At 41.7% G+C, this 23,932-nt stretch overlaps 1 pseudogene; it reads right to left on the bottom strand.

Moving 5' to 3' along the window:
- LOC114681521 overlaps positions 1-20,981 on the bottom strand; it is a 54,663-nt pseudogene extending 33,682 nt beyond the window's left edge.
- Between the last annotated feature and the right edge of the window lie 2,951 nt (positions 20,982-23,932).

A 23,932-nucleotide genomic window follows, 5' to 3' on the forward strand; every position in this document is an offset into this window, starting at 1 on the left:
GGTCGTTAATATCCCTTAATATCAACGGACTTAATTCACCTATAAAAAGACATAGACTTACAGAATGGATACGAAAGCAGAACCCAACTTTCTGCTGCATACAAGAAACACATCTCAAATTCAAAGACAGACACTACCTAAGAATAAAAGGCTGGGAAAAGACTTTCCAATCAAATGGTCTTAAGAAACAAGCAGGGGTAGCCATACTGATATCCAACAAAATAGACTTCAAACTAAAATCAATCAAAAGAGATAAAGAAGGACATTACATATTCATCACAGGAAAGATCCACCAAGATGAAGTTTCAATTCTGAACATTTATGCCCCAAACACAAGGGCACCCACATATGTAAAAGAAACATTACTAAAGCTTAAACCACATATAAAACCCCACACATTAATAGTGGGAGATCTCAACACCCCACTTTCACCACTGGACAGATCTCCCAAATCGAAACTTAACAGAGAAATAAAGAACTTAACTGATATCATGACCCAATTGGACCTAATAGATATCTACAGAACATTCCATCCTAACAAGAAAGAATATACATTCTTCTCAGCACCCCATGGAACTTTCTCTAAAATTGACCACATACTTGGCCACAAAGCATATCTCAACAGATACAAAACAATTAGAATAACCTCCTGTGTTCTATCAGACCACCATGGGTTAAAGTTAGATCTCAACAACAACAAAAACTACAGAAAACCTACTTTCTCATGGAAACTGAATAATGCTCAACTAAATCACCAATGGGTTAAGGAAGAAATAAAGAAAGAAATTAAAGACTTCCTAGAGATCAATGAAAATGAAGAAACCACATACCCAAACTTATGGGACACTATGAAAGCAGTGCTAAGAGGGAAATTCATAGCACTAAATGCACACATAAAGAAGTTGGAGAAATCTCACACTAGTGACTTAACAGCACACCTGAAAGCTCTAGAACAAGAAGAAGCAAAGTCTCCCAGGAAGAATAGACGCCAGGAAATTATCAAAGTGAGAGGGGAAATTAATAAATTAGAAACTAAGAGAATAATACAAAAAATTAATGAAACAAAGAGTTGGTTCTTTGAGAAAATCAACAAGATAGACAAGCCCTTATCCAAACTAACCAAAAGACAGAGAGAGAGAATCCAAACCAACAAAATCAGAAATGAAAAGGGGGACATAACAACAGACATTGAGGAAATCCAGAGAATTATAAGGTCATATTTCAAAAACCTCTACTCCACAAAACTGGAAAACCTAAAAGAAATGGACATTTTTCTGGATAAGTACCACATACCTAAGTTAAATCAAGACCAGATAAACTATTTAAATAGCCCAATAACCCCTAAGGAAATAGAAACAGTCATTAAAAGTCTCCCAACCAAAAAAAGCCCAGGACCAGATGGTTTCAGCGCAGAATTCTACCAGATCTTCAAAGAAGAGTTAATACCAATACTCTCTAAATTGTTCCACATAATAGAAACAGAAGGAACATTACCAAACTCCTTTTATGAGGCTACAATTACCCTGATTCCTAAACCAAACAAGGATACAACAAAGAAAGAGAACTACAGACCGATCTCCCTCATGAACATTGATGCAAAAATACTCAATAAAATATTGGCAAACAGACTCCAAGAACACATCAGAACAATTATCCACCATGATCAAGTAGGCTTTATCCCAGGGATGCAAGGGTGGTTCAACATACGAAAGTCCATCAACGTAATACACCATATAAACAAACTCAAAGAAAAAAACCACATGATCATCTCACTAGATGCAGAAAAGGCATTTGACAAAATCCAGCACCCCTTCATGATAAAAGTCTTGGAGCGATCAGGAATACGGGGAACATACCTAAACATAATAAAGGCAATATATAACAAACCAACAGCCAACATCAAATTAAATGGAGAGAAACTCAAAGCAATTCCACTAAAATCAGGAATGAGGCAAGGCTGTCCACTCTCCCCATACTTATTCAATATAGTACTTGAAGTTCTAGCCAGAGCAATAAGACAACATAAGGAGATTAAGGGGATACAAATTGGAAAGGAAGAAGTCAAGCTTTCCCTATTTGCAGATGACATGATAGTATACCTGAGTGACCCCAAAGATTCCACCCAGGAATTGATAAAGCTTATAAACACCTTCAGCAACATAGCAGGATACAAGATCAACTCAAAAAAATCAGTAGCCTTCCTATATACAATGGACAAAGAAGATGAGAAGGCAATTAGAGATACATCACCCTTTACAATAGCCAAAAATGACATAAAATACCTTGGGGTAACACTAACCAAGCAAGTGAAGGACCTATATGACAAGAACTTTAAGTCCCTGAAAAAAGAAATTGAAGATGTCAGAAAATGGAAAGATCTCCCATGCTCATGGATAGGCAGGGTTAACATAGTAAAAATGGCAATCTTACCAAAAGCAATATACAGATTCAATGCAATCCCCATCAAAATACCAACACAATTCTTCACAGACCTGGAAAGAATAATACTCAACTTCATATGGAAAAACAAAAAACCCAGAATAGCTAAAAGAAACCTGTACAATAAAACAACTTCTGGAGGCATCACAATCCCTAACTTCAAGCTCTACTATAGAGCTACAGTAATAAAAACAGCTTGGTATTGGCATAAAAACCGACATGTGGACCAATGGAATCGAATTGAAGACCCTGACATTAACCCACACACCTATGGACATATAATTTTTGACAAAGAAGCCAAAAGTGTACAATGGAAAAAAGAAAGCATCTTCAACAAATGGTGCTGGCATAACTGGATATCAACGTGTAGAAGGCTGCAAATAGATCCATATCTGTCACCGTGCACAAAACTTAAGTCCAAGTGGATCAAAGACCTCAACATAAATCCAGCTACTCTAAACCTGCTAGAAGAGAAAGTAGGAAGTAATCTTGAACGCATTGGCATAGGAGATCACTTCCTAAATATAACACCAGTAGCGCAGACACTGAGACAAACAATCAATCAATGGGACCTCCTGAAACTGAGAAGCTTTTGTAGAGCAAAGGATACGGTCAACAAGGCAAAGCGACAGCCTACTGAATGGGAAAAGATCTTTACCAACCCCACAGGTGACAGAGGACTGATATCCAGAATATATAAGGAACTCAAGAAATTAGACATCAAAACGACCAACAGTCCAATTGAGAAATGGGCTTTAGAATTAAACAGAGAATTCTCAACAGAGGAAACCCAAATGGCTGAAAGACATTTAAGGAATTGCTCAACATCCCTAATCATCAGGGAAATGCAAATCAAAACAACTCTGAGATACCACCTTACGCCTGTCAGAATGGCTAAGATCAAAAACACTGAAGACACTTTATGCTGGAGAGGTTGTGGAGCTAGAGGAACTCTCCTCCACTGCTGGTGGGAATGCAAGCTTGTACAACCACTTTGGAAATCAATATGGCGCTTTCTTAGAAAATTGGGAATCAATCTCCCCCAAAATCCAGCTATACCACTTTTGGGCATATACCCAAGAAATGCTCAATCATACCACAAGAGCACTTGCTCAGCTATGTTCATATCAGCATTGTTTGTAATAGCCAAAACCTGGAAACAACCTAGATGCCCTTCAACTGAAGAATGGATAAATAAATTGTGGCACATATACACAATGGAATACTACTCAGCAGAGAAAAACAATGACATCATACGGTTTGCAGGCAAATGGATGGATCTAGAAAAAATCATCCTGAGTGAGGTGACCCAGACTCAGAAAGACAAATATGGTATGTACCCACTCATAGGAAGATACTAGATGTGGAACAAGGATGACTGAACTGCTACTCACATCACCAGTGAGGCTACCTGGAAAACGGGACCCCAAAAAAGACATGGAGAAATGGATGAGATCTACATGAACAGCCTGGTCATGAGTGGGAACAATGAAGAGCGACGGTCGAGGGAAAGAGAGTGGGAGATCCTAGCTGGATCAAGAAAAGAGAGGGAGAACAACGAATAGGAGACCATGGTAAATGAAGTCCACATGAGAAGGGGAGGAAGCAGAGAGCTAGGGAGGCCCACGGAGATCCACAAAGATACCGCCAGAAAAGACTACTGGCAATGGACGAGAGACGGCAGGAACTGACCTACTCCGGTGATGGGATGGCCAGACACCCTGTTAGTTGTGCCATAAACCCCATCCAAGGAAAGTCTGAGGAATCTGGATGCAGACATCCACGGCTGGGCCCCTGGTGGAGCACTGGGAGTCTAATTAGTGAGAAAGAAGAGGGTTTATATGAGCGAGAATTGTTGAAGCCAGGGTTGGATAAAGCACAGGACAAATAGCCAAACGAATGGAAGCACAGGATCTATGAACCAAAGGCTGAGGGCCCCCAACTGCATCAGGCCCCCTGAACGGGTGAGACAGTCATTTGGCTTGATCTGTTTGGGAGGCAGCTGTGTGTTGGTGCCGGGTCCTGGGCTTGTTGCATGAGTTGGCTGTTTGAATCCTGGGACATATGCAGGGACACTTGGCTCGGTCCGGGAGGGGGGACTGGTCCTGGCTGGACTGAGTCTACCAGGTCGATCCCGGTCCTCGGGGAGACCTTGATCTGGAGGAGGTAGGAATGGGGGGTGGGATGGGGGGAGGGGAGGGGGGCGAGAGTGGGAGAACAGGGGAATCTGTGGCTATTATGTTGAACTAAATGATGTTGTAAAATAAATTTACTTAATAAAAAAAAATAGAAAAAAAAAAAGAAATGTGATGATTTAAGATGTTAAGATAATTTAAGAGCTAGCTAATAATAAGCAGGAGACATTGGCCAAACATTTATAATTAATATAAACCTCTGAATGGTTATTTGGGAACAGGCAGTGGGAGAGATTCATCCATTTACAAAAACATAGATGACTGATTTTTTTTGTGAGTCCTTTTTCCAATAAGAGTAGAGCAGAAAGAAACACACAGCACTTTGGTTTAGAAGTGGTTGAACTTTATTGTAAACAAAGACTTTTTAAAGAACTGGGATCAGAGACTTAGTGAAGATATTTTGAGGTATATGACACAGAGGGTGAGAAATTAACAAACCCTCTCACTCACGGGGAGGTTGTGGGGTGTGAATGACAAGGAGGGAGCTAGCATGCCTGGTCTTAGCATCACATCCCTGTTGTACATATTTATCTCATGTTGGCCTCATGTCTCTAATTGCTAGGGTTAAAATTCACATTAATTCCTAATTGTAGTGGGTAGCCATTCCAGCTTTGATCTGGAAGTTCCAACCCCCACTGAGGCCTTGGTAACTGTCACGAGATGTGCCAGCTCTCTTGGTTCCTGGACCCTGGACACTGGAGGTATAGACCGAGCAGAGTTCTCCAGAGAACACCGCCAGACTGCACCATGCCATTCCCAGACTCTGTAAACTATCCATTCACTTGTAAGTTACCCCACAAAATAAACCTCCCTTGTAACTACATGGAGTAGCCTTAATAATTTCACCAATACCTAATGGTATTTTTTCTATCGAAACCATAAGGGTTGCTCCTTGGTCAAGACCTGTGAAGACCATCTAGATCAGTGGTCACAACCCCTTTCACAAGGGTTGCCTAAAACCATTAGAAAACATGGATATTTACATTAAGATTCCTAACAGTAGCAAGATGACAGTTATAAAGTAGCAACAATAATAATTTTATGGTTGGTGTTCACCACACCATGAGGAACTATATTAAAGTGTTGCAGCATTAGTAAGATTGACAACCACTCATCTAGAGGGATATAGACTACTGTGGGCTGCATGGAAATGAAATGACATTTTCTACAGTCAAGAGCAAACATTAAAGAGATTAGGAGACCAACAAATACATCCTTTAAAGATCTAGGAGTTGAGCTGTGGATCCTGAGGTGGTCAAATCCCTTCTTCCTGTGTCTCACAAGCAAGAGGAAGAGCTGGTAAAGACAGGGCAACTTCCAAGCCCTTTCAACTTTGGTGTGGAGTCCAGATCTTCTGTGAATCACTGCAGCCCAAGGACAAGTTCTTTACTGTGGTGGTCAAGAAAAAGGGCTCACATCAAGCCAGCTTCTTGCACAAACACATTTTTTTCTAGGAGCTGAGGGAGAAAATGATATTTGAGGACTACTTGTGGAGTACCCATGTATCCAATGGTGTATATGTTACTACACAGATATCTATGCTGGCCTGGTCAGTGTCTGTGGTGGACCAACCACCACTTCTACCACCCAGGGTACCCTTGAGTAGGGAGAAGTGAGAAATATTAGCTAGATGGAGATACCCAGATGATGAGAAGAATGACAGAAACACAGGATAGCCTCAGGAGGGCCTGGATCCTCCAATACACCAGCCTTGACTGTGTTCACCCTAGAGTATTTAAAGGAATGCCAAGGGGTGGAGAAAAAGACATCTCCCCAGCACAGCCAAGTACAAAGAATCTCAAACACCTGTACTCAGGTCTATGGTTCAATCATCCTCTGCAGACTTGTTGGGTAAAGCCACTAGAAAAAATGGGCTCCTACAGGTCCCCCTTTCTTTATATATAAAAACAACTCCCCATTAAGGGATCACAGCAATCTCCATAGCTGTCACACCTTCCAGTATAGGAGTAGAGGATGGTAAAGATGGCATTTCTTTTTTGGAATGGGTATAAGGTGACTACAACAGTCTTAGCTGCATCAAACCCTTTAAATAAAAAATAATAAAAAAAAACTCTTGATGCAACTGCATCAAATTTAAAATTTTCCTTAACTTCATCATTAACATTAACAGGTTAACATAATTCTAACATAAATATTGCTGTACATAGTTACAATTCTCTCAACATAAAGCAACCTCTTAATAGAACCATTTGAATTTCTTGCTAACAAAACATAGGTTAAATTAATGATGTATTCACATCAAACTTAAATATTTCCTTAACTTCACCAAACCATAGTTCAACAATATCAATAGGTTAACATAATAATTCTAACATAAACATTACTATACACGATTATAATTCCTACAAACCTACTCTCAATATAACCATTAACACTTTCTACAAACCTACATTCAAAAATAATTTTTTTATAAAACTATACAAAACATAACATTAATTCACTCAAGTAACACTAAAATTTTTTAAGTTAAATAGACTGAGGAATATTGACACTCCCCCTTTTCTTTATAATTTTTTTTTAGAAAAAAACAAACCTCTATTTAAACAGTTTTATTTTTAAGCAGTTCCATTTTTACATAAACAGTTCCATAAATCATCAGCACTGATAGAGTCTATATACATAAGTAAATTCAAAATTGTCCCCTTGCAATGAAATCACTCCTGTCTAACTCATGTCTTAAGTCCCAAAATTCAAATACTAAATTCTGGTTCCAGCCTTTCAAATATGAAGAAACCCCTAACCAAACCTTTTTTTGTAGTTTTATCTCATTTCATTTTTTTAAGTTCAAAAAGTTCAAACAAGTTCTGGTACTAGACTTCCACTTCCAAATATGAATTTTTTTTTTTTTTTTTTTTTTTTACAACTAAAACCTTTTTGTAGTTTTATCTCATTTCTTTTTTTAAGTTCAAAAAGTTCAAACAAATTCTGGTACTAGACTTCCACTTCCAAATATGAAGAATTGTTTTATAACCAAACCCTTTTTGCACTTAGGAATTTTAGTTCAAACAAGTGTTTCTGCAACTTTCATTCTCAGGCCAGAGACATTTTTATTTACAGTAGCATTTTATGGCAGTTTTTCCCTCATAGCAAAAGCTATTATCTCCACAAGAGCTGGTTGGTGCAAAGTCCTCTCAAAAGAGACTTTCTTTTAGCCATCAAATAGAAAGCTGTATTTTTAAGTTTACCATGAGCATCATTTAATGCTATCAATGTTTCTCTGGAATCTTAAACACAACTCAATCTCATAAGCTTTTTCCTTTTAATTATCTCCTGTGAGGCAAGCTGTTTGTTTGCCCTCAATGTTTTGGGAGGTAAATCTAAGCTTTCTCGCGGTGCTTAGGAACAAAACTTCATTTCGTGTTAAAAAAACAGTTTTAACAGGCAGTAGCCATCTTTAGCAGAAAAACTACCTTTCCCAAAATGCATTTTTCTTTTTATCAGCCTGCTGTTACAAGCTACCTTTGAGACTCCATTTCCCATAATTCTTCTGGGTCTGCCATTCCTGTTTCCCTCTACATGACAAAAGTCAAGTTTCTGCTTTCAGCATAGGAGGTTTGAACCAAGCTTTTTGCTTTTTCACCATAGGAGATGGAGAGATCAAGTTCTCCTTAAACTGGCATTGCTAAGTGTTTTCCTTTCATCTGGTAGCACGCATATAGGCGGGCATTCCTGATACCAAAATTTCCTAGGGGCTTGCTCATTTGCCCCAGCCAGTCAGTGAAAAGAAACAAAAGCACCTAAAGGAAAGCTTTCTTACAGCTCCTTCAGAGAGACTTTCCCTGATAGATCTTTATCTAGTCCTGCTTGTTCCTTCCTCCCAGATAGAGTTTCTGATGCTGCTACTGCTGCAGCTGCAGACATAGCTTGGCTTTATCGCTTTCCCCATAGCAGCGGCCCCTCTCATCGGGGGGAACTCTCCCTGTGGCTCTTTGCAGCTCTCAGCATACATTCTTTTTGCTAAGCTCTAACCATAGGGAACTTATGGCTCCTGTTTTTTTTATCCCATCCACCCCCCCCTTAAAAGAAAGGCAGAACTTTGAGAGGTTCTTCCCTGTTGTTTTTCCTTAGAGAGAATCACAGGTGGTTTCCATAGTAATATCTCCAGGTAGTTCTTATTTTTGTCCTTTACAGAAAGAAAATCTGAGAGCTGAAAGATTTCTAATTTTTTAGAGATTTTACCGAGTTTTTCCCAAGTAAAGTTTGAGAGAGACCATCAAGTTTTCCCAAGACTTCTAAACTTTGGCTTATTTCATCTACAATTTTGCCTCAGGGAGAATTACTTTTGCACTTGGGACCAAAAACTTCCCACAGGAATTTTTTTTTCTGCCTGTTTTTTCTTCTCTTCTGATTTTTTTCCAGCTTGTGTTCATAGCCCCAAAGTTAGAAAATTAAAGACTTAGTTTCTCTGTCTAGTTCCCTATCTTATCCAAAGTTTTCTTTATGCTATTTTTGCTAGTTATTTAGCTGCGTTGTGTTCTTACCCTGCAAGGAAATGTCACGAAACACGACAGAATCCGCTTATAGAGTTTATTAGAGTTAAAGGGACAGAGAGTGCTCAGGCCTGTGGGAGAGACACGTGCGTGGAGAAGAAGAGAGACTGGGAAGCATGGTGCTCCACTTTAAAACCGGCTGGGGGCGTGGCCAGGTCACGTCACTACTCCACGCGTGTGCGTAGATCACATGGTCACGTTGCGTGCTTACGTGGCCATGTAACGTCACGGATCCTGGTCACGCGAGACCCCTTGACCCAGAACTTGCTAGGCGGAGGTGTCCGGGTGCCGCCAGGTATCCTGGTTACGAGAGACACTTTGACCCGGAAATGCCTATCCTGACCTGGAATTGTTTAGGCGGAAGTGTCCGCCCGGTATATGCGACCGTGGGGGCGTGTTGTGAACCCTTCATTTTTAATAATTTTTTTCTACAGTACCTTATTCTAAATTTCTTCCTGCACTAAATTACTACACTCTACCTTCCTTATTTTTTATAGATAGAAATTAAGAGAAAGACAAAAGAGAGAAATCTTGATAGAGAAGATTCTATGCTTCAGCCTTATTCTCAGACATTATTCTAGTCTTTTTTTTTTTTCTTTTTCTTTCAAGGATAAAACCCCCTGCCCCATTTAACTTTTTTTCACTACAAAACTGAACAGTTCCAAACTGGCAGGGTCTAACCCTGATGAAGGGTTCACAACACCCCCCCCCCACAGTCGCATTTACCAGGCGGACACTTCCGCCTAGCCAATTCCGGTCAGACCAGACACCTCCGCCTAGCAAGTTCCGGCCAAGGCATCTTGCGTGACCAGAATCCGTGACGTTACATGGCTACGTAAGCGCGCAACGTGACCATGTGATCTACGCACACGCGTGGAGTAGTGACGTAACCTGGCCACGCCCCCAGCCGGTTTTTAAAGCGGAGCGCCATATTCCCGGTTCTCTCTCTTCTCTCCTCTCTTCTCCATGCACGTGTCTCTCCCACAGGCCTGCGCACTCTGTCCCTTTAACTCTAATAAACTCTTATAAGCAGATTCTGTCGTGTTTCGTGACACTTCCTTGCAGGGTAAGAACACAACGCAGCTAAATAACTAACACCTGACTCTTACTTTCGATAAGTACTCTGGATATACATTCTTAGTCCCTGGTCAGTGGCACTATCTGTGGGAAGCCATCCCTAACCCCCAAATTTCCCCAGAGTACTCTCGAGTAGAAGCAGCAGGAAATATTAGTTAGAATGATAGAGGGGAGAGAAAAAGAGAAAATACCGGATAGCCTCAAGAGTGCCTGGATCCTAATCCATAGGGCCCCAGGTATCTCTGCCCTAGGGTATTTAAAGGAATGCCAAAGGGTGGAGCAAAAGACCTCCCCCCAGCACAGCCAAGTGCAGACCTGCTGGGTAAAGTCACTAAGGAAAATGGGTTACAACAAGAGTCCTGACAGAATAGAGCTCTCTCTAGGTGCCTGTGCTAAATCCCTTCATAAAGAGCAAGCTCTGCTCGTTTCCTTCTCTCTCTCTTCTTGCCAACTCTGCATTCCCTTCTTTTCCCCTCCTTCCCTTCCTCCCCTCCAGGAACCTCTCAGGTGAGTTCTGTTGTATGGTGTAACTTTGTGGTGCCTCTTGGCTGCAACCTGCCAAGGTCACCTTCCACCATTTTTAACTAAACTACAACAGGATCTGCATGTAATTTGTATAAATCAAATCACATATTTCTTTTCTTATTCTACTCAGAAATACAAGCAGCATTAATCTCACTCTCTGTCTCTGTCTGTCTATCTCTGTTCCTCTGTGTCTCTGTCTCTGTATTTGTCTCTCATGTGTGTGTTTATACCACTCTGTTTCATTGTATCAACTTTCCTGTACAGTACCTTCTCTCTTGGTCTCATTCTCTATCTTTCTCCAGTGTCTCTGGTTAAGTATATTTTTAAGGATTGTGGAGCTATTTCCTCTGAACTGAAGTGTGCTCCTAAGCTCAGGAAGTTCAGAAAGGTCCCAAATTCACAGTATTAAAAAGCAGCAACTATTGTCTACAAGGTTGGCAGAGAGTTCCAAAGATACAGATTTGATGAGTTGTCACCCATGATGGGGTGGGATTTGAGGTGACTCAGCTACCTTTGAGTCATCCAAGCCCTGTAAATTAGCCCTCCCCAGGTTCCTGTAATTAATTTCAATAACCCACTGATCTACCAAGACAGACTCAGGTGGGGTCATTTCATGGGTCTGTCAACTGTCACCTATCTGGTATGAATATGTTGGTTCACATTTACTGAGGAGAATCACACAGCATCAAATAGGCCAGTTTGTGAAAATATATGAAAACACAGAAGAATCTCTGCAAACATTCTGTGGTGGCTTGAATAGGTATGACCCCCATATACTCATGCATTTGAATGTTTAATCCATAGGGAGTGGCACTATTAGATAGTGTGACCTTGTTGGAGAAAGTGTGTCACTATAGAGGTGGGTATTTAGGTCTCATACATGCTCAAGTCAAGCTCAGTGTGGCAGTTCACTTTCTTTTGCTAGTGAATCAAGATGCAGAATTCTCAGCTCCTTCCCAGCACCATGTCTGCCTGTATGCCACCATGTCCTGCCATGACAATAATGAACTGACCCTATAAAACTGTAAGCCAGTCCCAATTACATGTTTTACTCTATGAGAGTTGCTGTGGTCATGGTGTCTATTCACAGGAATAGCAACCCTAAGACACATGCCCTATTGGGGAAAAGTCAGAAGGGGCCTTAGAGGAAAGCAGCATGTTTGCATTAGATTCTAGAAGAATCAACTCCTTCTGAAGATATTCATATGCCACTGGAAGTAGGTCCTGGATGACACAGTGAGAGACCAATGGGTTGAGGTCACTGTATCTCTGAATCTTGTGGATGGCAGCATGAGTATAATGCATTTTTTGCCCAATATTCAAAGGCTGGAAGATTGGTGGCTGTTTAGCCACACCATTAGTCTCTGCCTGGAATTTCCCTGAGATGGACAGGGTGGGGAAGAGGCACATGAGTAAGCATGCAAAGCAGTGCTCAACAAAGGTCCCCAGAAGGGACAAGCAAGCCAGGCATGGTGGCTCCCGCCTGTGATCCTGGCAATCTGAATTGTGAGACTGGAGAACTGTCATGAGATTGAAGCTAGCCAGGGCTAATGTAAGCTCAAGGAAACTTAGACTACATCACACATGCACACACACACACACACACACACACACACACACACACACAACTGGGATGAGTCTTTAGAACTTTTCATAAATGGACAAAGGGGCTGGGAAGATGGCTCCACCAATTAAGTGCTTGCCACACAAGCATAAATATGAACCACAAGTCACATAAAAAGTGAGGACGGTTTGGCTCCCTGTGTAATCCCAATACTTGGGAGGCAGACACAGGATCTCGGGAAAGCTGGCTAGCCTAGATTCTGGGTCATTGAAGTAGGGCACCGTCAAGGAAGGCATCTGACACTAACTGCGGGCTCACAGGCAGATGTAAATGTGGACTTGCCCTTCTGCACACAGGTGTACTCACACATATGCAAACACACACGCATGCATGCATACAGCACACATATACCAAAGAAAGAAGGAAAGGAAATGTCTGTGAAGAGACACATGACCATGGCAACTCTTACAAGGAAAGCATTTCATTGGGATGGCTTGCTTACAGTTACAGAGGTTTAGTCCATTATCATCGTGACAGGGATCATGGAAGCGTACAGGCAGATGTGGAGCTGAAACTGAGAGTGATACATCTTTCAGGGAACAGGAAGTTAAATGACACTGAGGGAGGCTTAAGCAAAAGAGACCTCAAAGCACTTCCCCCCCACATAGTGACACACTTCCTCCAACAAGGCCACATCTCCAAATAGTGCCACTCCCTTTGGGGACCATTTTCTTTCAAATCACAACAAGAAGGGGGGGAGGAAGAAATAAAGGAGGGTGGGGGGCTAGAAGGATGGAAGGAAAGAAGGAAGGAAGGAAGAAACTCTTCACAAAGATGCTGTGTTGTCACTCATCAATGAAGCACCTAGTGGACTGCCCCTGGACTCCTTATGGAGATGTCTTATCCAGTGTTTGCATTCTAGTTGTGAGGGAGATTTGCTTATGGAACGGTTGGTGGATGGGAATCAATTCAACACTAGATGAACTTCCCAGGCCCCTTATATTTTACTGAGAATGAGTTGTGGACAGATTGGATATCCCAGCCCTTTTTTACACTGTCCTCACCATGTGACCTTGGATAAATCATTCACCCCAAAGGTGCTATATGTATTAGTAAAATAAAGGGACTCAATTAGACAAAGTTTTTTCCGAGTTCAGTTTGATGATATTAGCACAGGAATCAAGGAAAGAAAAAAAAGGAGAGAGATTTTGCAACTGTTGAGACATCTGCTCCTTTTTTGTTAAGGAATTTATGTGAAGGATGGGTCAGTGAAGGACTGAGGGTGCTGGGGTTCAGTGATTCCCGGCACATCTCACATTCTCAGTAATGAAATCATTCAGTTCTTAAATGTTGTTGTACAAGAAAGTGTAGGGGCCAGGAAAATACTTCAAGATACCAGAGAGGAGTTCAAGAAGTTCACACACCCAGAGAAAGGCATGAACAACCTAAAACCATGTTTTGATCCCATAAATAGTTAGTGCTTAAGCCTGTGCCCTGCACAACACACCAGTATCTCAAGGACACCACAGACTTGAGGAGTGTGCTCCCCACTGAATGTAGGTGATCATGTGGGCACACACACACACACACACACACACACACACACACACACACACACACACACACACACACACTGCTCCCTCCACAGCTTTGGCTACCTAAAATCACCACAAGGCCACTGAAGCCTCTTGTCTCACAGTCCATTCTTTTTGGATTCCTAAATCTATGCCCAACATGACTTGTCACCTCACTTGGAAGGTAAGGTGTGTCCATGGGAGTCCAGAGATGTGAGAATGAACAAACCAGAACTAGAAATGCTATCGCAGACTTCTGTAAACTAGTTCACAATGTATTTTCTTGAGAAAGAGGTGAATTTTTTGTATTTTTTTTTTCAGATAGAGTTTTGTGTTCTCTGGCTGGCCTCCACTTAAGGAATTGAGGATAACCTTGAACTCCCTAGCCCCTGCTTCAACCTTCCAAAAACTAGGATAATAGGCTTGTCCCAGCACAATCTTTTTATGTGATGCAGACCCAGGCTCTATGCATGTTGGGCACACACTTTGTGATCTGAGCATGCCTCAGCTAATCTCCTTTAGTTCAGTCTCTGTGGATGCTGGCAGTTACCTGTTGAGTGATACTATACTCTGAAGCATGGAGAGATAGAAAAAAAAAAAAAAAACCTCCTCTGGGGCCTTTCTTGCCTCTGTGTTCTAGACAGGAGACATCTGGTCGCTACCCAGAATCCACCCACACTGATTCCTGGCCCATTGTGAAATCTCTGACCTTAGCTGGTTACAGAAAGAGTTGATGATAGTGAAACTTTCACCCAGTGTACTTAGTGAATGTATCAATTTTGGATCCTAGAAATTAAAATGCTCACCAAAAATAATGGAGCAGATGATATTGGCCATGGCAGAGTGAAAGAGGATGGCTGGGTTATGGTAGGCCCCTGACAACAAGAGCTAAATCACCAAGATCTAGGTATCCCCTATGCTGTCCCTCCAGCTGACTCTCATACGGCTGGGGCCATCTTGAGATTTACCTGTACTTCTGATGAAAGGACCAACCAGATGCCATGGAGGCTGCTCAGTCTTCTACCAGAAAACAGGCAACAATTTCAGGAAGCAGTTTCTGGAAAGGCTGTGAATAAAAGTCTTAGTCCTTGTAGTAGCTCCCTATCTGCACATACTCTGACCACTCAAGATTCAGACAGTTGTTTGCTGCTGCTAACCGCCAATGAGGCTGTCACCTCAGTGCTGATGTAACGGTACTTATGTCTACATCACTGTTACTTGCTTCTGTCTACTAACCTCCCTTATGTTCCTGGAAGAGAATGAGAGAGGCATAGCAAGGGCCCCCTCCCTCCATAGCTTTTTTTTTTCTATCAGGCCTGCAGCAAGGGAAGGGCTGGTCTTGTTATGCAGCAGAGGCCTGGAGCCAGCCAGCAGCTCTCAAAGGGTTAGAGGTTCATGCTCTAGGTATAGACAAGCAGAGACAAGTGCTATGGGCAAGGTGTTGGGGACTTGTTAAAACAAGCTACTAGTTAAAACATAAACTGTTAACTGTTACATAAATTACAAGCTTTTTAAATAATAGAAAAGAGAACATGAGAGGTCTATTTGACTAATATATTTTCAGGATAGCAAATTGGCCTAGTTATTGTTATCAAACTCAGAGATGTTTTCAAGATTAGGCCTAGATTTTTTTTTAGCTCAGATATATTTAATAAATAATGGTCCTCAAAACCATCAAAGATCTGATGAATATGGCACTGAAATTATTTAATAGAAAGCTTACTATAACAAACAGAGACTCCCAACTCCTAACAATGATTCTTGAGGTCTCCAAAGAAGGTATGGAACAATGACATGAAGATGCCACCTGAATTTTTAACAACACCGACCACTGGGCAAGATGCCCCAACTCAACATCTGCTGCTAGGGATCTGGCCCAGAATAGACAAGTGAGGCACTGACAAAATAAGATTAGTCTTCCACAAGTTCCTCCTCCACAGAGAAAACTTTAAAGTTATTGGCCCAGCTGTAAGACTGATGCTGTCCTGACACCTGTCCTGTCAATGCTATGAAGACCACAGGAGCCTGGAATGGTGGTGGTCTGGATAATAGATAGTCTCTACCACTTTTTAATAGATTTGGAAGTCTGCACTGAGATAAAATTTATCTTTCTCAGATCTTTGATGGCATTGATGACTGGGCTGGCTAAGCTTTGTCAGCAACATTGAACAACCAGAGTCTTCCACAAGGTTGCAACCACCTGATTAGTTAATTGATGAATGCATTAATTAATTAAAGCTACTAGGTCTCCTGAAAAAAAAAAGACAAATAGGTTTGCTTTACTCACAAGCTACATATTAAGGGATAAACAGATTTCAAACATAATTTAAAATGGCTGTTCTTGAATAATAACTACTTATATTTCTAATAAATAATAAATTCTAAGGGTCTAAAATATAAAGATCTGAGGAAAATATATGAGGGATATTATAAAATTTCTTTCCTTTGCCATACTGTCATTGTGTTGAAACTTCAAAAGTTATTAACTTTCATTCTATTCATTAATAGAATTCTGAGAAGCTAATAGAGCAACAGCTGCTTACTGTTTGGGTTATGAGCTCAATATTTGATATTTCTTTGGTTGTTTTCTGAGTGGAGACTTAGAGAAGCTTTACATCAGGCCAAAGACATTTCAGTCCAATTTATAGCTGGCTCTCTGGACAGAAGCAAAATACACATTTTTTAAAATCCAAATCTATAGCTTTTGCTAGGACTCAAGGGTATGAGTCTACTCTGGCTGTTTTACAGATACCTGTTACCTGTTTTTTCTACAATATGGATTTCAAAACAGATTGGGAATGCTAATACATCTGGAACTTTTATGTCTTTCATGAAAAGGAAATTCACACAAATTTCAAAAAAGTTGGGAAATGCGGCAAGCTCCTCGGCCAGCGAGGAAGAACGACCACCACTCGAGGATTCTTCTCAGATCACACTTTATTGGAGCGCCTCTTGATTAAGGGAGAGCGGGAGGTGAGGGGCCCCCGAGGACTAAAATGCAGCTGCTTATATGGGGAATCAAGCAAATGTGCCGTACTGTGATTGGGTCCCGCCAGAATGCAAGCATGGGGAGCCACGGGATAGGCTGAGGACATAAGGTCGATTACCATACCCACGCATGTGCAGGTCACAGGACACGTAGTCCCGAGAGCATAGCCAAATATGGAGTTGTTTACAGCTAGGCTACCAGGAAGTCGGCGCCATCTTTGAATGGCGGCTCCCTACAGGGAAAGTCATAAAAACTTGGTCAAAGGGATTCAGATAAATACAGCCTAAGTTTCCCTGCCTGTCTATTCCTGAGGACAGTATTTTTCTCTCTCCTGGACTTGGGACTCCTCCCCTTCCTCAGTTACTAAGACAATGGGCCTCAAATTTCCAAAGAAGTTTATCAATTTTAATGCCTGTTCCTAGTTTATATCTGTCTCAACAGGTTACCACTTGGCTGACAGACACATTCAAGCATCATTTGCTGCTGATGGCCTACTCCAAATGACTATGAGCCATGAACTTACTAGAAACTGATATGGGCCAATCCAGTCAATATAAATACCAGCTCTTCAGCTGGTCAATAAACCAGATGTTTCTTCCCACACACTGACCTGGCTTGAGAATGAGCTGTAGAGCAAGAAGGACACATTGGGCAACCAAATGTAGCGAGAACATTTTCTCCAGTCCTGCCTAGCCCTTTGGCCACACAGCTGCTTATAAAATAATCACTCAGAGGCTTAATATTATTTACAAACTGTGTGGTCTATGACATGTCCCTTGCTAGCTAGCTCTTATATCTTAAATTAACCCATTTATATTAATCTCTGTTTTGCCATGTGTTCTGTAGCTTACCTGTCTGCTAACATGTTCCTTGGGTGGCAGGCTGGTGTCTCCCCAGACTTAATTTTTTAAAACTATCAATTTCTTTATATAACTGCATATACTCCTTTCCCTGTTTTTTTCCAAACCTATGTACATTTTTATACACACTGTAAACAATTTAGAATTTTATTTCATCTAAATCTGTCTTATTGTGAATCTATAATCCTTCTCTGACCAGGAGAGATTTTAAACTGCTAAGTTGCATGACTAGGACCAATGCAGCAGCCTTGACTGCTGACTCTACCCACCTCAGCTTCCCAATGTGGTGGAGGTACCCAGGAGAGTCATGATTACTGCCAACTCCAGGAAGCAGAGGGTCTATGCCCCCAACAAGCAGCATATGGCCCAGAAACTTTTTTTTTTTGGTTTAGACTAGCAAAAGCTAAATTTGCCATGCAGTATACTGCATGGCTTGGAAAAACCTCTGTGTACCTTGGTGGGAATCCACCATGCTGTAGCTCAAGCCTGTATGCCATGAACCTGCCATAGTGTATGTAGCTCATAGCTTGCCTGAGAGACACATTTAGGAAGCTGTTTTTAGCTCCATTTTAGAATCTTGTTTTTAAAAAGCTTTCTCAGGTTTTTGGTGGAAATTCTTGCTACCGTATCTGGGCACCAAATGTAGCTGGAAGGTTTTCTCAGGTCCCGCTAAGCCCCCGGTCCCATAGCCACTTATACAATAATCACTCAGAGGCTTAATATTATTTACAAACTGTATGGCCAATGGCTAAGAATTCTTGCTAGCCAGCTATTTTATCTTAAAGTAACCCATTTCTATTAATCTATGTATTGCCACATGGCTGTGACATTACCACTCTGTTGGTCTGTTATTCCTTGGGTGGAAGGCAGGCATCTCCCCAGACTCCACTTTTCTCTTTCCTGTCTCTCTTCATGGATTTCCTGCCTGCCTCTAAGCTGCGTTGTCATAGGCCAAAGCAGCTTATTTATTAACCAATGGGAACAAAATATATTTACAGCATACAGAAAGACATCATCAGCACATGCCCATTCTCAGAGACTCACCCTGAGATTTCTGCAGATTCTCCACCAGACATCTGGCTTCCTCCTTTATCTGCTTCCCCACACTCTGCTTCCCCATCCCAATTCCTTCATGGTGGCCTCTGAGGATTGCCAAAGGGCCTTCCAGCATTCTCCATTGGCAAAATCATACCTAAGAAAGTAGGGGAAACATGGGTAGGTAACACTAGAAGTTCAGAGAACCTGAGTCCTTCTCTATAGTTCAGGCTCCACCTTCCTGGACAACATCCTGCACTCCTGTCCCACATCTCACCATATCCCTGCACAACTGGCTCAACCACAGCAAGTGTCCCCTGCCAGAGAAAGCTTCAGCTTGGTCCACCAGAGCCTCCCTTATGGCCTCTGTCCCACATAGCATGACCACAGGCCTCAGTCTCAGGTGCACTGTGAACACATCTCCATATTTTTCTTAAGTTGCCAAAAATAAGGGCACAATGGTTATGATTAGTCTACACAGGCATTGTTGTTGCCTGTGAAAACACTTAGACACAGATTGGTAAATAGGATTCTCTCCCTCTGGCCACGCTTCTCCTTCTGGGGACCTAAGAGTTGAAAGGTTAATTCACCATGCAGACAGGATTTTAATAGATTGCTTGGTCTTCCTGATCAGTAGAGCAGTACTGTAGAGTAGGAGGGAAGGGAAACTCATGTTTATAATCCTGGCACTGTGGAGGTAAGGCCAGAGAATGACTAGTCATCCTTGGATACATATCCAATTAGAAGCCAGCCTCAACTGCATTTAATTCTATCAAAAAAAAAATAGAGATAGGGTTACAGGTATGCATGTGGCCCCATGCCCAAACCCTTCAGTCTGGCCAGCTGAACCATGTCTTCTGTGACCCAGAATAAACCTGTCCAATACCTTCTGACAAGTTCCAGAGAATGGCCCTGACCCACCCACTGGGTTACATGGGAAGGGAAAGTGATAGTCACCTGGCAGTGGACCTGAATGTGAGTCATGACTACAGCACATAAAGTTGGAAAATACCTGACAATGCAACCATATGGGCATCTTCAGGGAATTGATCCCAGGAATGTCACCACCCTCAAGTGCTGAAAGCCCTTGAAGAGAATGGTGCAGTGTTTGCACATTACCCACCTCATTCTCTCATAGCCTTTAATTCACTCTACATTACAATGCAGCTAATAGAAATGAAAGGCTATGAAAACGGTCAGTGTCTGGTGTTATTTAGGGGATCATGCTAAGGAAAAGCTCTACACATATTTGATATTGACCTACTTAACGTTTTTAGGCCAGGTCATAACATTGAATCTTAAGCAACAATGAGCTATCAACACACAGATAAGGTCAAAGATATTTTATGAAACCCGAAGGAGGATTATGAGTTTGCTGCAAAAGCTAAATAAATGTAAATGACTACACCAATGATCCAGATGGGTGAGCTGTTAAAAACCAAAGGAGAGCAAGAAGTTGGGGTTGTTGCCACTAAATCAGCTCTCTAAATGGGAGGTGGGGCCAACGATGATAAATGATTATTAATAAACAAGTGATAATTGAACATGAAATCTCCCCTGTGAAGACTGCTAAAGATGGTGCCGTGGTCAGCTGCTTGGATGGTCCATGGTGTTTATAACTGATGAGCACTCCCTACCTATTGGACCTCTGACCTGCCTCTCCTCCCCTTTGCTCCTGAACAAGGCAGGCTAATCCCTTGTGCTGGCAGAAGCAAACTTTATCTGTTGATGCCTCTGACATCTTTGTTTCTCTTTGGGAACAAAGAAGCATCCAAGAGGAAAATTGTAAACCCTTGGCACACATCTCAACACCCCGACACCTTTCACACTCCAAGAACACTGCCCCATAGGATTCCAGCGTAGCAAGAACATGCCTGTCGATCTAAGTACCATTGATTACCAATCAGCATCTCAGCTTTCATTCAGCAACTTCCCACCTGAACTTACTGCCTGGACGAGTCCCTTGCTCATCCCACTGAGTGATATCAAGGAACAAATATGGGGCTAATCCCATAGAGCACAGACCCTGTGCATGTCTCACCTTTATGAAAGAGTTGAGGAGGCCTCCTCTGTCCACCTGTAGGAGGTTCCCCAAGAGGGGCAGGGGACATGGTCCTCCTAGGAGGTAACCATGGGTCTTTGTGTGGCCCCTGACCAGGAGTAGCAGAAAGCTAGAGAGAAGACTAAGGAGGAGCAGGACACTGGGATCCATGGTCATAGTCTGATGACTGTATATTCCATTGCACACTCCAGCAGGACATTTTATGCCAAACCTGCCTCTCCAAGCAGTTGAGCAACTTGAGCTGTTCCCGCCTCCTATTTCATTATTGTCTAGGAATGTGAGCAGCCATACTTCCTGCTTGGGCTATTGGTGATCTTCTCACATTCTATTCCATAGATGTTGCCAAAGACAATGAAACAGAACACAGGACTAAAGAACATTGGGAGTAATGCATCTTGATTTCTGGGGGTGAGTGTGCACTTGTCAGCTCAGTTTTGTCTGATTATTTACTCAGGCATGGGCCTGTGTGTGCACTGCATATGTGAAGGGATATTTCTTATGTGAATGTTCATGTGTGTGCTTTTGTGTGTTCCTGTAGGAGTGTGTGTGTGTGTGTGTGTGTGTGTGTGTGTGTGTGTGTGTGTGTGTGTGTATTGGTTGGTTTTTCAAGACAGGATAGCTGTGTAGCTCTGACTGTTCTGGAACTGATTCTGTAGACTGTACTAGCCTCCAACTCAGAGAAACTTCTCCTTTTGCCTCCTGAATACTGAGATTAAAGGTGTGAGCCTCCTCATCCTGGCTGGCTCTTAGCACCTGGAGCTCTCTGTCTTTCCCCCTGACACATCTCTCTCTGACAGTTTCTCTGTCCCCTGTAGACTCTGAGCTACAGGATGCTGAGACTCTCTTACTCTGTTTTCTACTGAGACAGAATACCAGATGCTGGGAAGTTATAATTAGTAGACATTTTAAATTTGTGCTTCTAGAAGCAGTTATTTCCAAGAACACCATGCTAATGTCTGGTGAGGCATTTGCTGCATTATAACATGACATGGGGCAATCAAGCGTGCCTAAGACTGACGGAGCTAAAAAGGAGACTGAACACTCCCACAGAGGACACACTGTATGATAGTGACACAATCCATTCACAGAGTGCCATGGTTAGATTTCTCCCAGGACTCCACGTGTTTGAATGCTTGATCTCTAACTAACAGTATTTTTAGGGCATTCACAGACATGGCAGAAAGATGTAGGTTCCTGAGAGGACCCTCCTCTCTCTCTTTCCCACCTGCCACATGCTTCCACAGCAAACCTAGAGGCCCAATTGCCCTGCCTTCCTGTCTTGAAACTGACCTCAAATAAATCCTTCTTCATACTTGCTTCTGAGCAGATATTTAACCAGATGACAAAGCAGCTAATACAGAAAATCAGGACCAGGGGTGAGATTTTTATGTGATAAAACTCACCATTTAACTCCCAGTTTGAGATTCTTTGGTAATTTGGGCCCCAGCTTTGACATGGGAAGGATCATATATTACTAGCAAAAAAGAAATTCACGTGTGTATGAGAGAGAGACCGAAGCTGTCAGCCCAATCTAAGAAACTTTTTACCACCAACCACCTACCTTTAAATATTTTGCAACTCCCAAAAAAATGACTATCAACTAAAGCCCAACCGATCAAATAAGTAAGCTGGTAAGGAACATTCCACAACCAAACATAACATAAAGGCAAAGCCTGAATCATCTTTTAAACATCTCATTTCTTCTTTTGTTGCTTTATTTAATTAACTGTATTATAAGACATAACATACAGAAATCGACAAGATCCACAGTTTATATATCTCAGTGAACATCTATTCACTTATAACAGGCATTAGGAAGCTGCAGAGTTTCATGCTGTTATTTTATTCTTTTTTAATTTTCATTTTGTGTGTACAAGTGTTTCATCTGTTTACTGCATGCATGTCTGGTGCCCAAGAGGTTAGAAGAGGACACTGTATGCTCTCAAATTGGAGTTATAGATGGTTGTGAGCCACTATGCAGGTGCTGGGAACTGAACCCAGGTCCTCTGCAAGAACAGCAAGTGCTCTTAAGTGCTGAACCACCTCCCCAGTTCACATCTCACTTCTTAATGCAATTATAATGGCATTTAAATTTCAACTTCAATTTTAGAAAAAATATTCAACAATTAACATTCCACTCCCCTCCCTTAAAAATAACCTATATTGCTTCCTCAAATAAAAGGCATTTATTCTATACCAATGCCCCAAACTTTAAATTAAATTAAAGTATTTCCTATAGTCCAACACTATATTACCAACTTTGTTAGTCATCATTCAATCATAAACCATAAACTAGCATAAATCTGGAGAGGTAACGTATACACACTGGGGTCAACCTGCATCTATGTTTGTGTCTTGGAAGAGAACCTTCATTCTCTATGGCATAGATTGTGTCTTATCTTGACGTTTTGACAAAAGAAGTGACGACAGATGAAAAACCTGGAAGGATGTGTTGAGTCATCCTCAGGGAAGAGGAAGAAGGAGAGAAACTGAAATAGAGCCAGCCATTCTGACAACACTGACATCTACAGAGCTGCATACACATTCAAGGGCAAAACCTGCTGGAGATGGGCTTGCTTGAAAGGATACATTCCATGCATTCATGTCAACTTGGATTTCATATTCATCACTGCATCAAGTGAATGTGATAATGAGCACATACAATCTCAGGACCCTGAATGTCATTCTTGACTACATAAGGATGAGATTCCAAAGTATTTCAACACAAGACATTTCAATTATCAAAGACCCAAACCATCAACATCATCTACCCCTCACATAGGTCAGTATCATTGTGGCCCAGTGGCCAAGGATCACACAGTGTGTATTGTCATCCTGATAGACAAACAGGTCAAAAGCAACCTAAAACATCAATAGTCTTCTTTCTTTCTTTCAGGCTGTACTTGAACTACCGATTCTCCTGCCTTCACATCCCAGCATTCGGATTGTAGGTAGGTTTTGCTCTGCCAGCCAGACTGACTGTGAACTTGTGATCATCTTTCTTCAGTAACAAAGAATATAGGCTTATGCCATGAGCTCTGGTTATGATTTTGTTGTGAGTGATGGTGGTGATGGTGTTCATACTGTGTATAAAATCTGGT

Source organism: Peromyscus leucopus, chromosome 1, assembly GCF_004664715.2.
Source record: "Peromyscus leucopus breed LL Stock chromosome 1, UCI_PerLeu_2.1, whole genome shotgun sequence".
Classification (NCBI taxonomy): Eukaryota; Metazoa; Chordata; class Mammalia; order Rodentia; family Cricetidae; genus Peromyscus; species Peromyscus leucopus.